Below are 20526 nucleotides of genomic sequence, written 5' to 3'. Positions count from 1 at the left end.
TTTCGAATGAACGGACTTGACCACACACGGATGCACAAACAGTCCGTCCAAAGCTTGCGCGATGACGTGTACAGCACGTACGACGGGACTAGAAATAGGAAGTCCAATACACAGCAATGCACCCTTTCTGAGCATGCGCCATTCTTAGTCCGTCGAACTAGCCTACTCACGAGCGGATTGTCCGCTGAAACCAAAGTATGACGGACAGAATTTCGAAAAATCCGAAATACTTAGTACGCCAGACTGCACGCTGAAAACGTCCGCTGAAGCCCACACACGAGCGGACTGTCCGCTGAAATGTGTTTCGACGGACTAAGTAGGCCATACAGTCCGCCCGTGTGTACGCAGCCTTAGTGTCTACTCTGCAAATTGAATATACTAGCCTCTTAGTGTTAATTCTCCATATTTAACCTTCTAGCCTCTTCGAGTCTATCTACAAAAATAAACCACTAGCCTTAGTTTCTACTCTACAAATGTAATCTACTAACCTCTTCGGTTCTATTCAGCAAACGTAACCTACTACCCTCTTAGTTTTTTATGTCTTTACATATAACCTACTAGCCTCTATTCTACAAATGTAACCTACTAGCCTCTATGGGTCTTCTACAAATGCAACCTACTCATCTTTTAGGATCTATTCTACAAATGTACCCTACTACCCTCTTAGGATATATTCTACAAATGTACCCTACTAGCCTCTTAGGATATATTCTACAAATGTACCCTACTACCCTCTTAGGATATATTCTACAAATGTACCCTACTAGCCTCTTAGGATATATTCTACAAATGTACCCTACTAGCCTCTTTGTGTCTATTCTAGAAATGTACACTACTAGTCTCTTAGGATCTATTCTACATTTGTCACCTACTAGTCTCTGCAGGTCTTCTAAAAATGTAACCTTCTAGCCTCTTAGGTTCTTCTCTACCAGTGAGACCTACTAGCCTCTTTTGGTCTATGCTACAAAATATTTAGCACATACAACTTGCCCAGTCCGTAAAGAAAAATAATCCTTCAAAGGAATCTAGAAGCTGCCCTTGCTAATTCATTCTTAAAAGGCACATGTTCTAGAGCAGTCCTGATCCCATCTTTAAAACCCAGTGATCTAGAACATCCATGTTTACATTGGGTGTCTGGACACCTCTTATGGGTTTTAGTTAATGACTTGAAGACTGACCATAAAGGCCCTGAAGAATGCACCTTCAAAAAGATGGGGGTAGCAGCCATGGCAGCTACCCCACCATGTCTTACCTGCCAGGTTCCCTTGACAAATGCTCCTAGAAAGTCTAGTACATGTAAAGCCGCGTACACACGGGCGGATTGTATGGCCTACTTAGTCCGCCGAAACACATTTTAGCGGACAGTCCGCTCGTGTGTGGGCTTCAGCGGACTTTTTCAGCGTGCAGTCTGGCGGACTAAGTATTTCGGAATTTCCGTAATATTGTCCGTCATACTTTGGTTTCAGCGGACAATCCGCTCGTGAGTAGGCTAGTTCGACGGACTAAGAATGGCGCATGCTCAGAAAGGATTTACACGGCGGAAGGTTGCATTGCTGTGTATTGGACTTCCTATTTCTAGTCCCGTCGTATGTGCTGTACACGTCATCGCGCAAGCTTTCAACGGACTGTTTGTGCATCCGTGTGTGGTCAAGTCCGTTCATTGGAAAGTATGACGGACTGTCCGTCAGATTGTATGACGGACTAAGTAGGCCATACAATCGGCCCGTGTGTACGCGGCTTTAGGATCAAGTAAAAAAAAAAAAAAAAAAAACATGGAATACAATGGATAAAGGGAAAATGTTGCCCACAGTGATAATTAAGGTGTTAGCTGCTGTTTTTTTGTTTAGTTTTTTTGTTCGTGTTGCAGAGTTAACGCTAATATCTGACCGATTATCATAGATGACACCTCCACTATTCTTTCTTTCAGTCTTTTTAAATATGTTTTATGTAGTGTAAGAAAGAATCTCGACATAATTTATACAGTCTCAATATATCTTGAATTAGCTGTAAAGTGGACTGAAACAAGATTCTTTCTCAAAAGGAAGAATGCGCAGAATAAATTATTCTCACTGTGCCATACAAGACTGTCATAAAACCTGACACTATACAAATAAAAAGAACTGCTCTCGTAAAAAATTACACATGCTAAGTGGACAGTATAAAGTGGTAATTCATCACATCTACAACCCTAACCCAACATGGTACTGATCTACGAGCAGTCAATCATCACAAATGAGTGCAATTAGGAAAACATGTACAGGTGATACAAAAACATGAAAGAAACCTATAACAGCACAATGTACAATAAAACAATCAATTGGGGAGTGATTTAGCAAAAAGTATTTTTTTTTTCACGTTGAAATTGTTCTTCACCTTAAAGCGGTTGTAAACCCGCTGAATTATTTTTTTTTTTCTCACCTGCAAAGGAAAAGGCATAATGAGCTAGTATGCACCACATACTAGCTCATTATGAAATACTTACCTTAGAACGAGGCCCCGACATCTGGCCCGATCTACTCCGAGGGAGCTGACATGTTCCCTCTGCGTTTCTTCCGGGTATCGCGGCTCCGGCGCTGTGAGTGGCCGGAGCCGCGATATCGTCACTCCCACGCATGCGCACGGGAGATTTCTTCCCGGCAGGGTCCGGCGTCTGCCGGGCTTCCAGCCGAGAATCCCCTGTGCGCATGCGCCGCTGCAGTCAGCGGCGCATTGCGAGGAGAATATCTCCTAAACCATACAGGTTTAGGAGATATTTTTTTTACCTACTGGTAAGCCTTATTATAGGCTTTCCTGTAGGTAAAAGTCAAAAAAAGACTTTACAACCACTTTAAACATGCAGTCAAGGGTAATTTTAAGAAGAAGCCTATTTTTTTCATTTATTTTTTATTACAGTGTTTTTTCCCCCAGGGGACAAAGTATATGTGATACTTTTTATCAGAGAATAGGTGCAGGTACTCCTTCCGAGTCACCCCTTGTCTCCGCCCCCTACCTACCTTCAGCACCCTCCCTTGGTTTCACCCCCTATACTCCCAGTACTGCCCCTTTTAGAAAAAACAGGACTATTTTAATTTTGTGGAGCTAAGTAATTTTTATGGAAATTTGTTATTGATAACAAGAAAGGCAATAAAATAGATCCGCATGCAGCCAGCAACATTAGACCACCAGCAATCATATACCCCCTGAAAGAAAATACCCCCAGTAACAATAGATCCACCAGAGCAACAACAGATCTCAGAGCAGGCAGCATCAACAGATTCTCCAGCAGCCAACAGCAATAGACCCTCCCCTCAACAGTAGATCCCACCCAGGAATAATTAACCCCTCCTCCCCCAGCAACCACAGACCTCCCTTGCACCAATAGACTTTCCTCCACAAGAATAGATTCCCCCCAGGAACAATACACACCCTCCTCCCCCCAGCAACAATATACCTCCTGGGTCAGAGCAACTTAAAAACTAAAGTTCTTGTGGGATGTTCCCGCTTTGCAGTGGTCAGGATCGACCAAAAGTGGTCCAAGGAAGGAAAACTGGAGAACTGGCAACAGGATCATGGGTGGCCAAGGCTCACTGATGCACGTGGGGAGGGTAGGCTGACCTGTGTAGTCCAAACCAAGAGAAGAACCACTATAGCTCAAATTGCTGAAAAAGTGAATGTTGGTTCTGATTGAAAGATGTCAGAGCATCGCAGTTTGTTCTTTATGGGGCTGCTTAGGCGCAGACAGGTCAGGGTGCCCATGCTGACCCATGTCCTTGGCCAAAAATCGCCTACAAATGAGAATGTGAGCATCAGAACTGGACCACAGAGCAATGGAAGAAGGTGGTCTGGTCTGATGAATTAAAAAATGGTTTGAGGAACACAACATTGAGATATTGAAGGTCTCGATGTCCACGGAAGACAACAGTGGTGAATGATTGCAGGATCCTCTCTATGGTAAAGAAAAACCCATTCACAACATCCAGACAAGTGAAGGACACTCTCCAGGAGGTGGGGACAAGTGAAAGTGGGCATATCATTGTCAAAGTCTACAATCAAGAGAAGACTTCACAGGAGCAAATACAGAGGGTTCACCACAAGGTGCAAACTATTCATAAGCCTGAAGAATAGAAAAGCCAGATTATGACTTTGCCAAAAAACATCTAAAAACACACAGCATTTGAGATGTTGGCTTGGCCTCCAAATTCTCCCAAATCTCAATCCAATCGAGCATCTATGGGATGTGCTGGAAAAACAAGTCCAATTCATGGGGGCCCCACCTCCAGAGCATTGCAGTTTGTTGTGTATGGGGCTGCGTAGCCACAGACCAGTCAGGGTGCCGATGCTGACCTGTATCCGTGGTCAAAAATCGCCTACAAATGGGCACGTGAGCATCAGAACTGGACCACGGAGCAATGTAAGAAGGTGGCCTGGTCTGATGAATTTAAAAATGGTTTGAGGAACACACCAAGTTTGATATGTTGGCTTGGCCTACAAATTCTCCAAAACCTTGATCCAATCGAGCATCTATGGAATGTGCTGGAAAAACAATTCCAATCCTTGGGGCCCCCACCTCCAGAGCATCGTAGCTTCTTGTGTATGGGGCTGCATAGCCACAGACCGGTCAGGGTGCCCATGCTGACCCATGTCCATGGCAAAAAATCACCTACAATGGGCACATGAGCATCAGAACTGGACCATGGAGCAATGGAAGAAGGTAGCCGGTCTGATGAATTTAAAAACGGTTTGAGGAACACATTGAGTTTGAGATGTTGGCTTGGTCTACAAATTCTCCAAAATCTTGATCCAATCGAGCATCTATAGGATGTGCTGGAAAAACAATTCTAATCCATGGAGGCCCCACCTCCCAACTTACAGGACTTACAGGAAAGGACCTGCTACTGATAGCTTGGTACCGGATACCACAGCATACCTTCAGAGGCCTAGTGGTGTCCATACCACCCTATGGTGGGTGGATACAATCCTATGGCAAATCGGTATAGGTATTACTTTGTTATCTTAAGTACTGACAAAGATATTGCTGATTAAACAGGTCCATAGCAGAAATGTAAAAATTGCTCGGGTCCATAGGGGGTGTACAGGGGGGGGGGGGGGGGTGATTAAAAAAACGCAAATGGCAGAAATCCAATCAGGGACAACCTCTGCACATGAAAACTTTATATTTATACAAATTCCTTACAGTAACATTTTATATTATTTCCCCATAATTCATGCTTCCTTGTCATTTGACAATAGCATGCTTATACTGTAAGCCAAAAAAAACGAAAAAAAAAAAAAACAAGGTGCATTATTAATGAGAAAATACACAATAGGTTGCACAGCTGATCCATAAACATAATTTGGATGTAAGAGTTTAAGAAGCCGCATGGTACATGCTGACAGCTTGACAGCTCGGGGGTAACAAAAATACAAATACTTCTACATTAACTATTGTGCATTGATAACCCGCCATTCTAACCAATCTGTTCATTTACTAGACACAATGCATGGCAGACTCACAAAGCGCCTTTACCGCATTCTTCACACAGATTAGAAGGATCTACACATGTCATGTTAATCTATCCCTTGCTCTATATGCTGGAGAAGTAAACAAGATTTTTTTTTTTTTTTTCCTAAACACCAACATAAAAGAGCGGGATAAAGGAAGAAAGATACAACCGAGATAGTGCAGGAAAATAATATGCCCCGAGCTGTATTTTGTCATCTGCTTATGTATGTCCAGAGGGACCGCATCTGTCTCTCTATAAAGCACACAGCTCAACAACGTACAGGGAAAAAAAATAAAAATTCAATAGTCAAAAACAAGAAAATTTTGATGATTTATAGAGATGCCAAAAATACAAAAAAATAAAGTATATGTTGTGGTAAATTAAATTTACTCCAGTTCTTGACACACAGGATGTGTCTCGTCCCTTGATAGCCAACGTAAAAATAAATAAAAAAAACAATTAAAATTTTATATTCTACAGATAAAATAAAAAGTTCAAATAAATACAGTCTATAATAAAATAATTACAATACAATTTAAATAAATAGATTAAAAGAGAAGCATGAGTTATATATATATTTATATATTTTCTTTGTATATATATATATATATATATATATATATATATATATATATATATACACACACACACACACACACATATATATATATATATATATATATATATATATATAAAAAATATATATATATATACATACACACACACACACACATATGTATGTGTATATATATATATATATATATACACATACATATACATATATATGTGTTTGTGTTTATTATATATATATATATATATATATATATATATATATATACACACATACATACATACATACATACATACATACATTCATATATATACATACACACACATACTTTTGGCTCTGTATGCCATCGCAATAAAATTAAAACAAAGCAATCCAAATGAATTTGATTTGCAGACTCTCAGGTTTAATTCAAGGGGTTGAACATAAATACAAAAGTACAAATTTTAGGAACTGCAATCATTTTTAGACACAGCCCCCCCCCCCCCCCCATTTTCAGGGGCTCAAATGTAAATCGGACAAATGAATATAATCATAAATAAAATGTTCATTTTTTATATTTTGTTGAGAATCCTTTGCTGGCAATGACTGCCTGAAGTCTGGGACCCATGGACATTACCAAAGACTGTTTCCTCCTTTCTGATTCTTTGCCAGGCTCTAACGGCAGCTTTCTTCAGTTGTTCTTTGTTTGTGGCTCTTTCTGCCTTTAGTTTTGCCTTCAGCAAGTGAAATGCTCGACTGGGTTGAGATCAGGTGACTGACTCGGCCATTGCAGGATATTCCACTTCTTTTCCTTCAAAGGCTCCTGGGTTAAGTCCACGGGTGGTTTCCCTGAGATTGTGGTTCATTTACTACTATAATGTGGTGTTTGTACGCTTGGTCTTGTATTTGGATTGTTTCATCTTATGCATTTTCACATGTCGCACACAAATATAAAGGATTGTAAAAAAAAGCTCCTGGGTTGCTTTTGCAGTGTGTTTTGGATCATTGTCCATCTGTACTCTGAAGCGCCGTCCAATCAACTTTGCTGCATTTGGCTGAATCTGGGCTGACAGTATATCTCTAATCACTGCAGAATTCATCTGGCTGCTTCTGTCTTCTGTTACATCATCAATAAACACCAATGACCCAATGACCATTGACCCAGCTCCATCATGTAACCACAGATGAGGTTGTGTGCTTTGGATCATGAGCTGTTCCAAGCCTTCTCCACACTTTTTTCTTCCCGCCATTCTGGTACAGATTAATGCAGGGATTGTTCCCAGCATCCTCAAACAAGGCATCGTCAAACCTCTACTCAAGAAACCAAACCTGGACCCTCAGGATCCAAACAACCGTAGGCCAATTACAAGCCTCAACACCATTTCTAAGATCATGGAGAAAGCTGTAGTACATCAGCTACAACTTCACCTGGATACTCACAAACTCCTGGACCCGCTGCAATCAGGCTTCCGCCCGGGTCATGGAACAGAAACAGCTCTCCTCAAGATTTGGGATGACGCCCTTGAAGCGGCAGATGACGGAGAGCCGTGTCTCCTCGTACTGCTAGACCTAAGTGCAGCGTTTGATACAGTAGATCACAATACTCTACTCGTCCGCCTCACAGAAGTAGCCGGAGTCCAAGACATAGATCTCCAATGGTTCGCGTCCTTCCTAGGAAATCGGTCACAGACAGTGAAACTAGGAAAATTCCTCTCCGAAACTCGGGCAGTCACCTGCGGAGTCCCTCAAGGCTCTCCTTTGTCACCCGTTCTCTTCAACATTTACATTCGCCCACTCCTTCAAATCATCAGATGCTCAGATCTCTGCTTCCACTCTTACGCTGACGACACGCAACTTTATTTCCGGATCAATGGAAAAAAAGATCACCAACAACAACTTGAAAACTGCCTCAAATCAATAGAGGACTGGATGACCACCAACTCCCTCCAGCTGAACCAATCAAAGACAGAGCTTCTTATCTTACACCAAAATCATAAGCCCGCAACCAAAACCTCCTGGTCTCCACCAACCGTCTTTGGGCAGACTATCTCCCCAAAGACCAAAGCGAAGAGTCTCGGGGTTATTTTAGACGCACAAATGTCAATGGATGCGCAAATAGGAGCAGTAGTCAGTCGATCTCACCATCTGCTGCGCATGCTTCGCAGACTCCTCCCTTTTATCCCAAAGAATGACAAAGCAGTGGTAGTTGGAACAATCATTAATTCACGACTGGACTACGCAAACTCGCTTTACATAGGATTACCACAATATCAACTTGCGCGATTACAACTGATCCAAAACACAGCGGCAAGGCTGATAACAGGAAAAAAACCCTGGGAATCCATTTCTCCTTCACTGAGGAGCTTACATTGGCTAACCGTAAAAAATCGGATCACGTTCAAGACCCTTTGCCTCACCCACAAATGCGTTCATAGAGAAGCTCCGCAATACCTAATGGAGAAAATAAATCATTACACACCAAACCGCAGTCTTCGATCAGCCAACAAAAACCTCCTCCTCGTGCCCAAAGCCCGGTATAAATCCAAGGGGGATCGGAGATTCGCTGTCCAAGGGCCTCGGCTATGGAATGCTCTACCAATCAACATCCGCCTGGAAGAAAATCACCTGGCTTTTAGGAAAAAACTCAAGACCTTCCTCTTTTAGCAGATGATCAAAGCTCGCCACAGCGCCTAGAGGCGATTCAGTTCGCATTGTGCGCTATATAAGTATTTCATTCATTCATTCATTCATTCATTAATCTTAGATTCATTCAGCCAAAGAATGCTTTTCCAGAACTGGTCTGGCTTTTTTAGATGTTTTTTGGCAAAGTCCTAATCTGGCTTTTCTATTCTTCCGGTTTATGAATAGTTTGCACCTTGTGGTGAACCCTCTGTATTTGCTCTCGTGTGTCATGGTTATGCAGTGATCTTCCTCTGTTTGCTTACCTCCCCTCCATGTGTTGTGACTAAGAGGCCAGCCACTTTCACCTGGTGGTTTTTATAACCTCTCCTCTAAGCGTGGCTCCACCCCAGGCCCTATCAGGGAACCCTATATTACCCTTTGCACTGCAAGCCAGCGGGGCTGATCAACCATTGTGTATTCATTGTGTGTTTGGCTTCCTGGTAACTGCTTGCCGTGTGCTCTATGTTTGACTCTGTTACCGACCTTGGCGTGTTCTCTACGATTCCTGTCTGCTTGTGACCTTGACCTTTTGCATGTCTCCGACCATCCCTGTCTGCCTGTGACCCTGAACCTTTGTTGTGTACTCTGTTGTTCCTGTCTGCTAGTTGCCCTGACCTGCCGTATCCACTTACTATCCTTGTTGTTCCAGCCTGCTGCTTCCTTCTCCTGTATCCTACTGTGAGCGTGAGCTGTGAGACCCTAGGGGTCGCGACCTGGAGCCAGACTGCAGCAAAGTCCATCCTCACCACTGGAGGCTCTGGCGAACACCCGCTGGCTCTTAGACTCCGCGCCCTGGGGAATCTATGCTCCAGCTCCCATTGGGATCTGCGTTAGTGATCCTGTAGACCTGTGTCCTGAATCTCCCTGGGTACAATCTGCAGCAGTCAGTCCTAAGGTCCACTACCTAGCGGTGCACTTCCGACTCCTACGGAGTGCATCTGTCACCTGCTCTCAGGTGACCTGACATTGTGAAGTCTTCTCTTGATTGTAGACTTTGACAATGATACGCCCACCTCCTGGAGAGTGTCCTTCCCTTGTCCAGATGTTGTGAATGAGTTTTTCTTTACCATAGAGGGGATCCTGTGATCATCCATCACTGTTGTCTTCCATGGAAATCCAGGCCGTTTTATGCTGCTGAGCTAACCAGTGCATTGTTCTTTCCTCAGAATGTACCAAACTGTTGATTTGGCCACTCCTAATGTTGCTGCTATTGCTCTGATGGATTTGTTTCCTTTTTGAAGCCTAATGCCCTGTACACACGGTCAGACATTCCGACAACAAAATCCATCAGATTTTTTCAGACGGATTTTGTGTCTTGCATACTATCACGTACCTGGTGGAGACTGGAATGTGATAGAGGCCTCCCTTGCTCCTTCCGCCTATACTCCTGAAGGTGGGAACAGAAAGTGTAAAGGCAAGGAGTGGCACGAGTGCCAGGTAGCTGGCTGGTGATGTCCCCTCTGAAGGTGGGTAGAGTTGGCAGTCACTGTTCTTGGAGCAGGAAGTAGAAGCAGCTGGGCACCAGAGTGTGGACAGGAGCGAAACCAGAAGGAGAGCAGCCGTCAGCAGCAACCGGGCAGCAGGGTACCGAATCAGCAGACAAAAGCAAGTCTAGAGGCCAGGCCAAGGTCGAGTAACAGCCAGACAATGTGGTACCAAGTCAGCAGGCAGATCAAGTCCAATAAACAGGCCGAAGTCAGGATACCAGGTAACAGAGTAAAGAAGCAAGCAGAGGGAAAGTCCAAAGGGGAGCCGGGTCATACACAAACAAACAGGAGCAACGGATCAGGACTCGGTGGGTCAGGAAGGAGCTGAAGATTATCCAGCACTTGTTTGCAGTGACAGAGCAGTTTAAATAGGCCACTGGGCACCAAGTGCTAATTGCACACACGCGCGCACATGCACACTCGTTCGCGCATCAATGTGCGCATGTGCACATATCCGTGCGCAATGAACTGGCAATGCGAGCATTATGTTGGTCCTTTGCTTATGAATATTAGCACGTGTGCAATGTGTACGAGCATGAGCAGGTATCCGCAGTGGCCTTTTAGTGATGGGGTCCGGTTTACCTTACACATACACACGGTCGGACAAAGTTGCCGGAAAATCCGATCGTTCTTAATGAGGTGACATACAACACGTACGACGGGACTATAAACGGGCCAGTAGCCAATAGCTGTGGTCTCTTAATTTATTCTGAGCATGCGTGGCACTTGTCCGTCAGACTTGTCTACACACTTTCGGAATTTAAACGATCGGATTTTGTTGTCAGAAAATTCTGACCCGCTTTCCTGCTCTTAAACTTTGTCAGAAATTTTGACGGAAAAAAAGAGCCGATCACCGGCGGCAGTGATCAGGACATCAGTCCCGATCACCGGCGGCAGTGATCAGGACATCAGTCCCGATCACGGCCAGCTTACCAGTGCCCACCTGCCCCATTCCAGTGCCACCTAAGTAATAAAAAAAGTGCCCCCATCAGTGCTCATAGTGCCACCCATCAGTGCCCACAGTGCCCCACATCAGTGCCCACAGTGCCACCCATCAGTGCCCACAATCTACCTCAACAACGGTGCTGCACCCCAGCGCCACATATCCGTGCCCATCAGTGTCATCTACCAGTGCCCATCAGTGCCGCCCATCAGTGCCCAGCAGTGCAACCTATCAGTGCCACCTATCAGTGCCCATCAGTCCCATCTATCAGTGGTACCTATCAGTGCCCCTTAGTGCCACCCATCCGTGCCACCCATCTGTGCCACCCACCCGTGCCATCTTATCTGTGCCCATCTTTGCCCATCAGTGCCGCCTTATCTGTGCCCCTCAGTACTGCCTTATCTGTGCCTATCGGTGCCACCTTATCTGTGCCTATTAGTGCCGCCTTAACTATGCCCATCAGTGCCCACCAGTGCAGCCTATCAGTGCCCACCAGTGCCGCCCCATCAGTGCACTTCAATGAAGGAGAAAAATGACCTGTTTGCAAAATTTTATAACAAACTATTAAACATGATTTTTTTTTTTGCATCTTTTTTTGTTTGTTTAGCAAAAAATAAAACTCCCAGCTGTAATTAAATACCACCAAAACAAAGCTTTATTTGTGGGAATAAAATTCTAAAAATGTCATTTGGGTACAGTGTAGTATGGCCGCGCAATTGTCATTCAAAGTGCATCAGCGCTGAAAGCTGAAAATTGGTCTGGGCAGGAGGGGGGTTTAAGTGCTCAGAAAGCAAGTGGTTAAACAAGCCTAGGTGCTCAGACCGTTTGACACCCAGCCCACAACCCTGGATACACAGGTTCATTAACAAAAGGTAAAGTGGATACAATATTAATCACATCTCCAAGAGATGAGCAGACAGACAGAAACAATAGGTGACTCAATTAACAATAGGAATTCACACCTAGGAGGCATACAAGGGGAGAGACATTCTTAACAACAAACACATAACTACAGCAGGAGACCCCAGTATCAGGTTTGTTTGAGCTGATTATAGTAACATCTGCTCTGAGTCTCACAGTCTAAAGCATTCATTGCTGGTTTGGGCACAAAGGACCCAAATATGTATCTGGGTGTCAGGAAAGAGATCACCTGCTGGTGGCACTGTGGCTTCAAGATCTATAGGCTGAAGTTTCGGTGTCCACCAGAGGTGTCTCTCAACAGTCAGAAGCTGACATGTTCTGCAATCAGTCATCACATGTTGCTGATTGCAGGAAGTGTATTTAAACCCTGTGAATGCTATTTCTCCCTGCCTTGGTATTGTCTCCATGTGTCCCTGACCTGTGTTCCAGTGTTCCTGTATCCTGCATCTTGCAGGGATTTAACGTCCCATTTCCCTCTCCCTCCAAATGTTGTATCCTGCATCTTGTTTTCTGCTCCTGGACCCTGATCCCTACCTTTTTTTTTTTTTTTTTTGAAAATTTTTTTTATTGAGTTTTAGACAGACAAACAAACATTCAACAAAGAACAGTGACATGCCACAGTATTATGGTTAGACCCACGCAGGGGCCATCAAGCGATTCCAACAGAATGATCGACACCTGTAGCACATCCACAACAACTAACTTAGTGCTAGGTTGGCTCCCACTCCATATAACAACTTAGGACCAAATTCTGCAGTCGGGCCGCAAGGGGCACCAGAATAAGTGAACTAGGTTCATAGTATTGGCTACACTAAATAACATAAGACAGTGAAGTGGAGCAATATCAGGGACCCACCCCAACCACACTCCCATCTTCCCTCAGGATGACATCCCGGACATGTTAATCTGTAGTCACTGTGGAGGCATCAGCCAGCCACTTAGACCACACTTTCATGTATTTTTTGGGGCAACCCCTGTTATGATATGTTTCCTTATAATGTGGCAAGACTTTATTGACATGGGATTTCCACAGTTGTAATGACGGCGGGGCCTGCTTTTTCCAGCATAAGGTGATCATTTTCCTGGCATAAAAGAGTAGAAGTCCTATCAGGGTTCTGTCTGCTATCCTGGGGGCCACCCCCTCCACCAATCCCAGAAGGCATATCCGCGGGGTCTGGGCTACATCTATTCCCACCACTTCATGAATTATGGATAGTACCTGTGACCAGTAACGCTGAATTACCAGGCAGGACCAGAAGATGTGTATAAAGTCACCCGGATCCCCAGTGCATCTCCAGCACTCCGAGGACAGGGAGGTTCTCATTTTATGTAATCTATACGGGGTAATATATGCCCGGTGTAGAATTTTGTATTGTATGAGACGGTCTCGAAGAGAGACCAGGATGGTGAAGGGAAAGTCCCACATGTCCTCCCAGTCCTCGGAATCCAGGAATGTCTTGAGTCCATCTCCGTCGGAGCTTTGACAGATCTGGAAAAGAGACCCTAATAAGGTGCGCATAGAGGACCGAAGTCGGCTTCCTAGTACATTCAGATCTTGTAACCTTTTCCAGGGCGGATTGCACAATTTGCGTGGTATTGGGTACCACTTGGGCCTTGAAAGCATGGGATAGCTGCATATAGCGGAATATATGCGAGGGGGGTACATTATTGCGAGATACCAGGTGATTAAAGGGGTGTATAGTCGTACCTGACGTGAGGTCAGATATGAGTTTTATGCCACATCTGGCCCAAATTTTGGGGTCTGGTAGTGAGTAGAGGTGAGGTAAGGTAGGATTATTCCATAGGGGGGTGTGTGGGGAGATTACAGTCCCCGGAAACCCCTCCAGTCCCAGTCCCGCCCGCCAGGCCCTTAGAGTTGTGTGCATAGAGGGTGTCAGGTCATAGGGGGCTCTGGGACCCCGCAGGGGTAAGTGTGTCAGGGCCTCCACGGATCAGACCACCGCAGCCTCCAGAACCGCCGCAGGGTTGGACATGTCTGGTGCCATCCACCAGACTACCGTGACCAACTGTGCTGCCAGAAAATATTTCTGGCAGTCAGGAAACGCCAACCCCCCCCGCAGCACCGGACGCATCAGCGTGGATAGTTTAAACCTATGGGGGCCGGAGCCCCAGAGGAAGGAAGAGAACAAACGATTCAATTTCGTAAAAAATGAGGAAGGAATCCATTGTGGGGAGTTACGGAATAGATAGGTAAATTTAGGGATTATCTTCATCTTGATTAGGTTAATGCGGCCTAAGAGGGATAGGGGAAGGTTTTCCCAGGCTTTCAACCTGGCCTTGACATTTTGGACCACCGGATCTAGATTGAGGGGGATAAAGCTGGATACGTCTCTCGAGACCCTCACTCCCAGGTACACCATGTCCTCTACCCATTGCAGTTGGATATTTGGCGGGGCTAGTCGTTTTGCCTCAGGGTCAATAGCAAGTAACTGGGACTTCGTCCAGTTCACCCGCAGTCCAGTTATCCTAGAAAAGTCAGTCAGTACTCGCAGCGCTCCTCTAAGAGAGGGGTCCGCGTCATTCTGAAAAAGCAGGAGGTCGTCAGCATACAGTGCCACCCTCTCCTCCAGCCAAGCCATTTTCAGTCCTTTTATATGGGGCGAGACCCGCAATGCCTCCGCCACCGGTTCCATAGCAATGGCGAAAAGTGCTGGAGAGAGAGGGCAGCCCTGCCTGGTACCCCTGGACAACGGGAAGGGAGCAGAAACATCCCCCGCCAGCCTAATGGCCGCCTTGGGGGATCTGTACAGAGTCTGTAGCCACCCAATAAAAACCAACGGAAACCCCATCCTCCGCAGAACATCCCAGAGATAAGGCCACTCGATCGAATCGAATGCCTTCTCGATATCAAAGGAGGCAACCGTTCTAGTGCCCACATTATCATGTTTGGCATGTAGATTGGTGAAAAGTCTGCGGAGGTTGATATCCGTCGATTTCTGGGCCATGAACCCAGTCTGGTCAGGGTCTATAACGGAGGGCAGAAGGGGGTTAAGTCGAACCGTGATTAATTTAGATAAAATTTTAAAGTCAGTGTTAAGAAGAGCAATGGGTCTATATGAGGCGCATTGTTTGGGATCTTTATTGGGCTTGAGAATTAGAATGACATGGGCATCCTCCAGACACTGGGTATACAGGTCAGCCAGCAGAGGGGCCAGAAGATACACGTGGGATCGGTAGAACTCGACGGGCAGACCGTCCGGGCCCGGGGCCCTCCCAGCTGCGAGCGAGTTAATAACAGCATGCACTTCCTCCGCAGTAATAGGTCGGACCAGATGGGACCTCTCCTCATCTGAGAGCCACCCCAAGGCCAGGGGGTCCAGGAGAGGCGCCATCCCGCCCGGATCTACAGCAGGAGGGAGCGTGGAAGTGTATAATGTCTGATAGAAGGCCCGAAACTCCCTTAGGATGTCCTCCCGGGATGTAATAGAGTCCCCGGTAGGAGAAACCAATTCGGGAATCAGGGTCATAGGGGTATCATGGTGAGACATCATTGCCAGTAGCCTACCATTCCTATCACCCTGCTCAAAAAACTTTTGTTTAGAGTGAAAAACCTCCAAACGGGTAATCTCAGAGAGGTGGAGGTGGAGACACCGTTTTGTGGAATGAAGCCGATCAAAATTGGAGACCGAGGGGTCAGACCCATAGTCAGCAGCTGCCTCCTCGATCTCTCCCTCCAACTGGGTTTTTGTGGCCTGTTGAGTTACCTTGACCGCCTTAATTTCTGACATATATTGCCCTCTAGTGTATGCCTTAAAGGCATCACAAACTGTGGGAGGAGAGGATGACCCCACATTAAGTTCCCAGTATTCTCGCAGTGCATGTGGGATTTGCCCCGCTATCTCTTCATGGGAGATCCACTGCACCCCGAGGCGCCATAGGGATCTGTTGCGACGCTCCGTCGCCCGCATAGCAATTTTGAGTGGGGAATGATCAGACAGCCCACTAGGCAGGTATGTCGCCTCTACCACGTCCGATAACATAAGTTGATTTGCGAACGCATAATCTATTCTAGAGGAGGTTTTGTAGGACGTAGAGAAGCACGAGTAAGCCTTAGTACGTGGGTGCAGCCATCTCCACACCTCCGTAACCCCCGCCGCGTCTGTCCACCCCATCAGGTCTCCCCTAGAGGTTTGCGATGGAGTGGGCCTATCAAGATCAGGAGAGAGGGTGTTATTAAAGTCTCCCAGGATTAGTAATTTAGCTGGACAATACGGGGTAATCCTCTCCAAAATAGTGTACAACACTTCCGGTCTAAAAGGTGGCGGAATATACACCCCTACCAAAATATACCTTTGTTGCCAGGCCGTGAGTACCACAATTACAAATTTGCCATGAGGGTCCGTGTGAACAGCTTCCACTGTACACATAAAGGATTTGTTTATCAGAATGGAGACCCCCCTGGCATATGAGGAATACGTGGCATGAAAAGTCTTCTGAACCCAATGTTTTTTCAGAGTCAACAACTTACTCCCCATCAGGTGGGTCTCCTGTAGGACCAATATGTGTGGGTTGTGCGTCCTGATATACTGGAACATCAGTGCCCTTTTAAACTTAGAGTTGAGGCCCCTAACATTCCAGGATACCACCGACCAAGTACCCAGATCATGTGATGCCATGATTCCAGGGGGGAGAGTTTAGCAACCGGATGATCGAGTCCCACCTGAGACCCACCCGACAAGCAGCGAAAGAGCACGAGCCAACCGCACATAACATATACAAACCATACAAAACTATACAACTTCCCAAGCACTGGGTGCTTTTCCTACCGGTACCCGGTGCCCCCCAAAAACACTGGGGGTGGACCAGGAACCGGTCTATACCCAAAACTAACCGTAACATTGTGGAGTGTGAACCCAAACTCTAGGCCACACTACAGTCCTCCGCAGAACCGCGGATTCAACCTTTGAGGCGTGTATTCGGTACCAACACACTGATGTTCCCTTGAACCATGGAAGTCCTCCGAAGGGCCTGAACAGCCCCCCTTGGTATACAGAGGCCCCCTAACATAGGGTGGGGGGGGAGTAATATCCTTCCACGGCAAAAGAGTTCAGTGAGAATGCCTCCAAGTGGGTGGAGAGCAGTTGGTTCCCAACTTCGTGTAGATGAACCCAATCGTAGGGGGTTCAGTGGGGGTCACCTATTCAAGTACCTGTGAAGTGGCTCCGGTACTAAGAGGAGATTGCGCCAAGAAGAACAAGCCAGGTCCAGGGTCACTCTGCGTACCAGAGATCGTCACGAGGATAGGCCATCAATGCAAGGTGGTCAGCCAGTTGTCCGCGTCCGCTGGGTTATCAAAGAATCTGAGTGTTCCATCATGTTGGACACGCAGGCGGCTAGGGTAAAGCATACTATACTTTATGTTCTTGTCCCGGAGCCGTCTACGAACATCATTGAATGTTTTCCTCTTCCGCTGTAAGTCAGCCGAGAAGTCAGGGAAAAGATGAATGGATGCGTTTCCATATGTGAGAGTAGGATGCTTGCGGGCCTCCGATAGAATTCTGTCTCTGTCTCGATAATTGAGGAAGCGGACCAAGAAAGGCCTGGGGTGGTTCCCAGGGATGGCACGTCCGGAGGGCACCCGATGGGCCCTTTCAACCACATAGGTAGGAGGGACATCGGTGAGATCCAGGAGATTTTTAAAGAACCCTTCCGCGAAGACAGCCGGGTGATCCCCTTCTTCTTTCTCAGGAAGCCCCAGGACTCTAACATTATTCCGTCTGAGCCGGTTTTCGGCGTCATCTGACTTCGCGACAAGGGACTGTACTGTGCGCTGCAGCTCAGCAATGGAGGAGGTATGTGCAGCAGTAAGATCCTCCGTGGCGGAGACTCTGGTCTCAGTTTCAGTCATTCTCCCTCTGATTTTATCAAGGTCATTCCTGATAAAGTTGCACTCCTCTGCCAGGTGGTCAATACGCACAAGCAGTGACGTTCTGCTCTGCTCGATTGCAGCAAGAATGGTGGCCGTGCTGTCCTGCGGCGGGGGGGCCGACCCCGTGGCTGCCGGTGCCTCCGTAGTGCCCATCTCCATCTCAGACAGCAAGGCCCGGAGTCTCCCCACAAGCAAATGGTCCGGCTGGCTAGGATCAGGAGAGAGTGGAGGCAGTCGGGGTGGGGAGTCAGTCTCTACAGCCTTGAAGTGCTTTTTCCCTTTTTTGGAGGGGGGTGACATCTGACGGGACACAGAGAAGGGGGGAGACCCCAACACAGGAGCAAGGGGGACCACCACTCACAGCCCAGGGGAGCACGAGGTACCCAGCCAGGGGGGGGGATGTCACAGTCCAGGCGGGCAGATAACAGTCACTTGCAACCCCCCCACAGCAAACACCAGAGCAGAGGCAGATGGAGATGGAGATATAGCTGGTAGAGTGGTCAGGGAAGGCCGCAGGCAGGGGGGGCAGAATGGACGTTGGGGAGGGAGACACCAGGCCACAGTGCACACCCTGCAGCCCCCACAGCAGCCCCCTCCGCTCAGCACACTCAGTCACTACAGGAAGGCAAGTGGATGAGAAGGTAGATGCAGGCCGAAGGATCCCCGAGCTCAATTTAGGGCTCAATTTAGGGGTTGGTCGTTCTGTGTCCCTACTTTTAGTTTTAGAATACTGGAGGTGCGTTTACTTTTGTGTTATTTACCTATTTTTAAAATAAATTATATTATTCCACATTCTTCTCATGCCTGATATTCTCTGTGACAGTCCACGCATTTCCGGTCACACCGGTTCCTGACACCGGGGCCAATATTTTCAGAGTCTGCATGTTTCAGGGAAACAATGCTGAATCCGAAGCAAGCCCACACCAAGGGTCCCCCAGGCACACACCTCCCAAGAACAGGCCCCCCCCTCCTCAAAAGCCAGAGCCCAAAGCCAGTAGGCAAATGGCTACCGTGCAGTCACCTCCAAAAGCCCCTGTCCTGGTTGGGTCTGTCGCAGCCAACACGGCATGATATGCCTTCTATTTGAGGACTGTTCTGTAATTTCTCTGAGCTGGACACCTTTCCCTCAGCTTCCTCCTGGTACTCCCCTGTGACCTTCTCCAGACCCAAACGATCTCCAGGACTAGGCATTGAGAATAGGCCCCCCCATTGGAACTCTAAACTGGGACCTCAATGTCTTTTAGATGGCACCTCCAGATATCCTAACCCCCCGGGGCAGAGCCCCTGCATGTGGTCTCTTCTAGCAGGACTGGCCCCAGGAACACTGCCCCCGCAGCCTCAGGCTATGGGCTCTCATTACATTACATCTTTCTTCTGCAATAAAGAGTCAGGCCTCTTCTCCGTGAAAAAGAAGCAAAACTTTGGTTCCGCTTTAACTATGACATATACGTAACTATGATATAATAGATCACAGTAACCTGCAGCAATGCTAACAATCTGTGAAGGAGATGCCCGCTATCTGAGAAGGAGTTCAATCGGTTTATTAGACAATCAATCGTCTATATTTAATGTGAAACCCCAGGTAATAAAGTCAATTCAATCAGTGTACTACTAATTAAAGCCGAACTTCAGACGCAAAGGCTTTCATTTAAATACAGTTGTTCTCATAAGTTTACATACCCTGGCCAAGTTTATGATTTCTTGGCCATTTTTCAGAGAATATGAATGATAACACAAAAACTTTTCTTTCACTCATAGTTAGTGTTTGGCTGAAGCCATTTATTATCAATCAGCTGTGTTTACTCTTTTTAAATCATAATGACAACAGAAACTACCCAAATGATCAATCGCCATGCACAAGGAGAGAGAGAGAGAGAGAGAGAGCAGAGCTGTGGGAGGGGCCCAACAGGCTCCACCTACTATGGGCTTCCTCCAGAAAACTCCAGCAGTGGGGCGGAGACAAGACCAGTCACCCTGCACAAGGAGAGAGAGCAGCAGTGAGCGGTCTTTATTACAGGAAGTCTCACACTGGATTACTGCACAGATCCGGAATAAATACCTACTTGACCCCCAGGCCTTTTCTGGTGCTTTTTGTTTACATGTATTACATCAGTATATTATTAAATATAAATATTTTTTATATATCTCTATCTATCTATCTATCTATCTATCTATCTATCTATATATATATATCTATATCTATATATATAGAGAGAGACAGAGAGATATAGTTTTTTTTTTACTATTTTTAATTTGTTTATTTTTTTAAAGTAGCGGCCCTAGTGATTAAATTGATGGGTCTTGCAATTTTTTATGTCACATGGTATTTGCTCAGCAGTTTTTCAAAACACTATTTTTTTTGGGGGGGGGGGGGGGATACATTTTTTAAAATTCGAATGCACAAAAACACAATAAAATACCCAATTGTTTGGTAAAATTGAAAAGATGATGTTATGTCGAGTAAATAGATACCAAACATGTCACGCTTTAAAATTGCGTACGCCTGTGCAACGGCAACAAGCAACGAGTTACCACTTTAAATTTACAGAGGTCTAGCGCTAGAATTACTG

The 20526-nt window shown here is 46.1% G+C and overlaps 1 protein-coding gene across 4 annotated transcripts in view; it reads right to left on the bottom strand.

Annotated features, from left to right (window-relative positions):
* Positions 1-20526, bottom strand: part of LOC143962650 (multiple epidermal growth factor-like domains protein 11) — a 981904-nt gene that overhangs the window by 398577 nt on the left and 562801 nt on the right. The window lies entirely within an intron of this gene.

This window comes from Lithobates pipiens, unplaced genomic scaffold (genome assembly GCF_037356315.1).
Source record: "Lithobates pipiens isolate NorthernLeopardFrog02 unplaced genomic scaffold, aLitPip1_a1.2 Scaffold_8, whole genome shotgun sequence".
Lineage (NCBI taxonomy): Eukaryota > Metazoa > Chordata > Amphibia > Anura > Ranidae > Lithobates > Lithobates pipiens.
The sequence above is the reverse complement of the archived record's forward strand: the minus strand, read 5'-3'. Positions and strand labels throughout refer to the sequence as shown.